Consider the following 8,024-nt stretch of genomic DNA (forward strand, 5'->3'; position numbering starts at 1 on the left):
ATCCCCTGGAAAATTTATTTGCCCATGCAGAACAACCGAAGACTCTGAAGTGTGTCACAATAGGTTTTCTGCTGCACCATGCCTCAAAAGGAGCTTTTCCATGTAAGGCTGGATGAGGAGAACGATTAAGAATGTGAGTGGCACTAAATATTGCTCCGACTTCTAATGATGGATCTAGAGACTTGGCATGAATCATGCAACTTTCCATAGACTTGAGAGTTTGGATCCTCACAGTTGCAACATCTGTCTTATGCGGACTGAATGCTGGCAGAGTCTGAAGATCAATTCCCTCATGTCTGCAAAAGTCCATAAGTCTTCTGTTCACATACATGCTTCCATTATCCATTCGGAGTACTTTGATGGATTTTCTGGATGTCTGTTCTACATGAGTCTTGAAGTCTAGAAATTTGTCCAACACTTCATTCTTACCATGCAGAAAGTAGACCCAAGTGAACCTTGAAAAGTCATCAACAAAAGTGAGTATGTAGTGACCTTGGCTGAATGCAAAAGGACCTGCTAATACCATGTGAACCATCTGTAGAACACCTGTTGCTCTTGAAGACTTCCCTCTTTGTAACTTCCCCTCTGGATGCATATCCACTGAATCTGTTGAACATTCACCCTTGGAAAAGTTGATTTGAGGTAGACCTTTCACCATTTGGTATGTGCAAAGTTGCTGAAGATAACGATAGTCAAGATGACCATACCGCTCATGCCATAATTGCATTTTTGAATTGGATTGTGATAACAAGGCCTTTGAAGGAGACTTAGGTACAAAATGAGAGAAAGAGTACAACCTTTTGTTATGATTTACTTTCCCCACTACAACCAAGGAATTGTCTTTAAGACTATGCACCTGAGCCAAGTCTGGAAGGAACTCAACTCTATGTCCATCTCCAAGGTGAGTGATTTGGTAGATTGAAAGGAGATTTGAACTTAGGTTTGAAACTCTCCATTTTCCATCTCCACGTTTCCTTTTCCTTCAACTTCCATTTTGCTATCATTCCCCATGAAGATGTGTGGTACCTTTGAGTGATTCAATGAAGAAAAATCCTCCTTTGAAGAACCCATGTGATATGAGGCACCAGAGTCAAATATGCATTCCTTTGAAGAGTTTGAATTAGCCATGAGTGCTTGCCCTTTGGCCTTTGAATCTGAAGACGATCCTTTATCCTTATAAGAATTAGGCAATGAAACATTATATTTCTTCATGATGTTGGTTAATTTATCAATCTTTTTGAGATAACACTCATGCTCTTCATAACCCGATTTCTTGCAATAAGCGCACTTCTTCTTCTCCTTATTATTGTTGTCCCCCTTCTTGTTGGAATTTGAGGACTTGCCTTGTTGATTAGATTAAGGTGTTATCTTTTCTACATCCTCAGATTTGTCTTTCTTCCACTTCTTCTTACCCTTTCCTTTATTTGAAGAGTGTGCAGCTGAACGTTGAGAACCCTCATTGTTGGCCACCAATGCTTTGGATTGAGGTGTTTTGAGAATCCCCATTGACTTTAACTTCTTTTCTTCATCATCCAACAGTTTAGCATATTCATCAAAAGTGACTTTCTTTTAGGCAGACCCTAAGGTAGTCTTTGATGTGTTAAAAGAAGATACAAATGTGGAGTATTCCAATGGCAACTTGTTATGTATCAGATAGATCAATCTATCATCTTTGATAGAACTCCCACAATCAGTAAGCTTTGTCCTTAATTCATTCACTTTGATGATGAAATCCTGTATGGAGTCATATGACTTAGGATCTAAGGATACAAGCTCATCTTCCATTTTGAACACATCCTCTTTAGACACTTTACCATATAGGTTTTTGAGGGTATCCCAAGCTTCCTTGGATGTAGTGCATTTCTTGATTTGATACATAATTTTATCATCTACCCCCAAACAGATATCACCTAGGGCTTTCCTATCCATTGCTACCCAAGCTGAAATTTCACTATCTAATGCTTTATCACCTACTGGTTTAGGAAGAGTACCATCTACATATTGTGAAACTCCATTATGCATTAAGTGATACCACATTTTGATTGACCACGAAGCATAGTTATGAGGAGTTAATTTAGGAAACTTAAAGTTTCCCATAATGCAGAAAATGAAAGAAATGTGCAGAAAAGAGAGAACACAACACCAAGAACACCCCCCCTTTTCACTAAATCAAGAAACCCCTCCAAAATAGATGCTTTGGGCACTTTATCAATAGTGCGATTACAATGGACCACTTGCCAATTTTGGCCTTTGTGGACTTCTAATTTTTCTTATTACAACTTCTTAATAGAGTACAAATCTAAAACTTTACAATGTGCTACAATTCTAAAGCATTACAAAGCAAAGAAAGGCCCTATTGCTAAAAGTAACAATTTTGTCCACACAACAATACAATCTGACGTCAGATCTGGAAAGTAGATGAAAAATATGCACTTTCAAAAAAAAAGAACTTGATTTCGACTCCAGATGTGCCCGTATAGAGCGTTTGAAGTTGCAAAATGTAAGATTATGCAGGTACAATCACCAAAAACACAATTTTTGAACAATCCTTGCACAAAACCCATAAAATAGCTGCACAACTGAAAAGCTTAGGAAATTCTACCCAATTTCAAAAAAAAAATGCACCTGATTTGGAGTCCGGATGTCCAAGTTATGGCCTCTCGAAGTTGAACTGCAAAAACCAAGATCAATCTGGAGAGGGGTTGCATCAGCGAATGACAGAGTTAAATTTGACGGTCATACGGCCATTGCTGTAGTCGTAATTTGCCCTGAAATGATGTCCAAACAAGTGTCAAATTTAAGCTAGTGAATTAGATGAAGTCAACGCAAATTTTGGACTCTGATGATGTGTCACCTGACGTGGCCTACCGTATTGTACGGATATGTACAAACAGATTACAAGGCTGAATGACGTGTTTTCCATGTTTCGTTGAGTAGGATCGCTGACTTGCGTTGTAGACGTGTTAGTCAAAGCTGACTGTGAGCAAACGAGCGAGATTGATTTGGTGCTTACTCAACTGCTAGTTGTCTACGCAGGGATGACTGGATGTCTAGGTTGACAGTGTGTTGTTGAGTCACTTGTTTGACTGTACATCCGCGTGGTGGTTGAACATGCCAGATTTTAACTGACGGTGCAAGAATACCAAATGCCGTCAGACTTTTTTCCTTTTTAATCTCACATTCGTGGGAATTGTGGATAAAGGGCTTTTAAAAAGGAAATTGCCGCAGTACTTTAATAAACAAAGCCTCGCTAGTAATGAAGGGCTAGGCCGTGGGCTTGTCTTGCACCCTGGAAAATAAAGGGTTGGCCAGGGTGGGTGGGCCGCTTCTATTGAGCGCTAATTTGATGCCAAAATTTACAGGTGTATGACCGCGAAATTATTGAAGCCGATAATTAAATTTAAAAACTCGAATTGCAAATCGGGGCCTTCGAGTTTTGATTTGCAAATTTTTTTTGCCTCACGATCAACTTTCACCTAATATAGGCAAATATATAGTCGATCTTCACCGAATCAATGCTTCGAACACAATAGCGAGGTCATATCTAGCTCTAGATGCTCCCAATTTCTACATATCTTCCAGATTCGTGTCGAGGTGCTGAAGCATAAACGGTCTCGAACGACTGTGTAGAGAATCTCCCTTAGAGCTCTAATACCATGTAAGAATTTGGCTTAGGCCAGAATTCACCCAAGAACTAAAGAACTCAACATAAGCACATAGTAGACCAAAATAGATAGAGTATGATCAGAATGACAATATTCATTCAATATGACAGCTTAGCCAACTTGAGAGTACACTAGGAGTGCCTGTATATAAAGGCCCCAGGAGAGCTTCTAGAATGCATAGAAGTCAGCAACATGATAAGTCATACAACCAGGCACATGTCCACCAAATATGGATTATCCTCCATTGAGCATGGGATTAAGTGTGATGATGTGAGGATAAACCTACAATGGTGTAGCATGCAAATCAGTGGTGTAGACAACATGTGCTAAATGAGGAGTGCAGATAATTGTGTTGTCAATATGACAACTCAGTGAATAATGCATACTCTTGTGTTGTAGACACCATGTGCATAATTAGAGTTGCGTAACTCAATGAGAGTACACAAACTCCTAAGTGTCTCACCTAAAATAATAATAAAATAATTCAAAATAATTAAATAATGCATTAACCTAAGTAAACTTAAGTAAGTGTGATAAGTAAATACTTATTTACACCAACAACCTACATAGGGAAAGCAACTTTCAATGCAGAAGGTACAACGATACATTCTACATTATTCCTTCCCATCAACAAATCCACCTCCACTCCACTTAATAATGACACAATGGATTCTCTACAAAAACATTATACACAATTACAACTACTTTTCATAAACGAGGCCTCTCTAATAGGAAATTGATTTCTATGTCTAACTAACAAAAGACTTAGAGAAATCAAACATTACATTATTTTTTGTGGAGACTTCTATCAAGCACAACCAATACAAGATAGTCTTGTTTTTGAAAATCCTATTATTAACAATGAAAAGGTACCATACACTATTTGGAAAGATATGGTAACCTGTTGTCAATTTCAAACTACACCGTGACAAAAAAATGTTTTATTCATCTCTATACTAAACAAAATGCGAACAAATTCACAAACAAATTATGAAATAGAATATGTCAACAAAAAATGTTTTAGACAACCTCCTACTGACCCTACTTTCCCATATCTTTTTCATACTAACAAGTTAGTGAATTTACATAATGAAAGAATGCTATCCATTATCCATAGTGAACCATTTATCATTAATGCAATTGATGAAATAGATGAAACTATGGCAATGTAATAGAATATCCTAAAAAAACACTACCACAACAAATTATTTAAAAAACCAACATGTTGGTTGAATTATATATAGGAAACTATAACATTAAAGATGGACTTGTAAATGGTGCAGATGCAATTTTCAAAACATACACAACATCAGATGAGGGGGGACGTAACATGGATTGAGTTTAATGAAAAAACTATCGGACAAATCCAATAAAAAAAGTTCCAACATTTATATACACCAAATATCGCTAAACAATGGGTACCTATTCTACGAATAACAAAGCTGATATCTTTAAAAAAAAACTTGTCACATGTCAAGGTCTACAAACAAATTCCCATACAATTAGCATGTGCCAAAACAATTCATAGATCACAAGGACTTACACTTGATGGGATTGCATTTGATCTATTGGGAGTTAACAATCACGGATTAGTATACACAACACTATCTTGTGTTTGAGATATAAATTCATTATTCTCACTAAATCCACTAACAAAAAACAATTCAAAGTCAAGGATAAAATAATAGTTGAGATGTTTTGATTAACAATAGATGCAAAATGGAGATTAATAAATACAATTTTTGAGAATGATATAAATAAAACAATGAAAATCATATCACTAAATACAAGAAGCCTTCCATCAAATGACTATGATTTATTACATTCAGACATAATATGGTTATAAGAAACACATACATTTCAGATACCATATCATTAAAAACTAACATTGGTTCAATCTATTTGTATGCATCATAGTCATGGATTTGTCACATTAGTTAAGAACAATATCATCATTAAGAATTCTAGAAAAAATTAACGCAAACAATGTTGAAATATTGGAAACAAATTTGATTATCAATACTTTTGAATTAACAATAATTAATTTGTATTCGCCACCACACACAACAATAAGTTCAATCATTGACATAATTGAACAAACATTGTCAATAATCTCAATCATTGATATTCAACAATAATATACTAATTCTTGGTGATTTCAGTATCAATATGAAAAATAATAATACAAACACAATTACACTACAAATATTTTTAAACAAGAAAAATATATATTTCTTGCTTAACGAAACTAATCAATTCTAAAACTCACTTATTGACCACATGCTTGGTCAATTATTAACAAAACCAATTACAAAATCTCAATGATTGAAGCATATTGGAGTGATCACGATGCTATCTCTCTACTACTTTAATAGTGACAACTATAAAAACAAAAAAAATAGTAAGAAACAACAATGCCATACTCCTAACCATTGTCTTTCTTTTCTTGAAAAAATGCCCTTCTAACATTTCATTCTTGTTCTAAGTTTCACAGAAATAAAGGGTAACAAAAGATCAGAAGCAAACAACAATATCATTCGACTAGGGCAACAAAATGTGTAAGCTTATTTTTAACCTCTTATAAAATTATGTATGATTAACAATTTATATTTTCTTAGGAAATTAACAAATACAAACTTGCATACATTTCAATACCAAAATGGACATTCATAATGTAGTATTAATTGAAGAATTGAATGCACACAAAGCTGGTAATGTTTTTGAGGGTGACATTACAGTGGCATACAAAATAAACCTTGATAAAACAAGAAACATAATTGAAGTCCTCCACCCAGATTTAACATATAAAAAAGGAGAGATGACTGTAACCCTCAATGTGACAGGAATATTTGTTCAAAAGTATGAACATATCATTTGTCCTGGGTCAAATGTTAAAATAACAAACTTTCAAAATGCTTCAAAAATGGGATATGACCATGGTGACTGTGAATGCACTTTGGTACTTACTGGAGCAAGCACTATTGCATCCATATCTAGAATTTGCCCACAAATTTTCTTTATACGCAACACAACAATAAAACTTCTCTTACTATCTACAGAAAAATATACAATGGGCATAATTCGTGCAATTGTAGTGGTAGCAAAGAGGACTACCCTTCACTATATCTCGGGCATAAAAGATGGAGAAACATAACATGATTCTGTATAGATAAATAACAAGTACCCCATTCAAAACAATATATCCTATTACTTAATTTTTTTTTTAATATAACACACATTTCTCACAAACAATACTTTTCAATTACAACATATATATATTTATCCTGATCTTTTCCATAATTATATTGCCATTGAGGAATGCATCTGAATAAAAGATTTCCCCATGATACTGTTAAAAAATATTTTAGAAATAAATGATGGAAAGGACTTGGTGTTTCACACTTCAAAGTCAACTTTTATTGGACCCCTTACAAATAAAGAAACAATAGATCACTTGCATTTATTGCTACATTCAACTAAACAGGTATGTATGAATCAAGTATTTTTCTTAAAATCTGTTCCACTCTTTCAAACAAACTATATTGTCAATCTTACACAACTTTTATGCTATCAATCTTCAATTTTTAACTTACATTAATTGGATTGTTTCACATTTTATTTGTAGGTGTATGAAGCTTTAAGAGCAACAAACCCATTCTCAATACCTTTTTTAGCCAACATGTGCAAAATGTAATTGTACAACATTTACTTTTGGTGCAATCCAAGATAATGTTGTTTACTGTCACAAATGCAATGAACATACTGAGTACACAAATATCAAGTCACTCAAATGTATTTTACAGTTGACAAGAAAAAAAATGTTGAATGAACTCTCCAAAATGATATGTTTAAGGGTTTACTTCCAGAGCTTCAAAATATTAGTTATGTTGATTACATCAAATAAAAAGCAAATATGGTCTTCATTGTTCGTGGGCTCTATGTTCAAGGTAATTACACATTAGATCACAACAATGTGATAGTTGATCTTGATGAAGATGATACACTACTCTTGGCTTCTCCATCCCAGATAAACAAATTAAATAGTATTTATTACTTAAAAAAAAGAATTTAACTAAATGTCATATTCATATTCATCTCTAATGTAATAAAATTACTTTCTTGTGCAGGTAAATGAAGAAACATTGCAAATTACTCAAAAATAATTTAAAATTACAAGCTTATGATTGTTGCTTCCTACTATTTAAAACACAACTTATATTACTCTATTTATATTGGTTTTTTGGTTCCTATAAAACCAAATAACATTACAATCTTATTCTAATTGAGTTTTTAGTCCCTGTCAAATCAAATATACATTACCTCTTATTCACATTGGATTTTTATCCCTATAAAATAATT

The sequence above is a fragment of the Cupressus sempervirens genome, chromosome 9, assembly GCF_028749045.1.
Source record: "Cupressus sempervirens isolate cs-2001-9-10 chromosome 9, ASM2874904v1, whole genome shotgun sequence".
Classification (NCBI taxonomy): domain Eukaryota; kingdom Viridiplantae; phylum Streptophyta; class Pinopsida; order Cupressales; family Cupressaceae; genus Cupressus; species Cupressus sempervirens.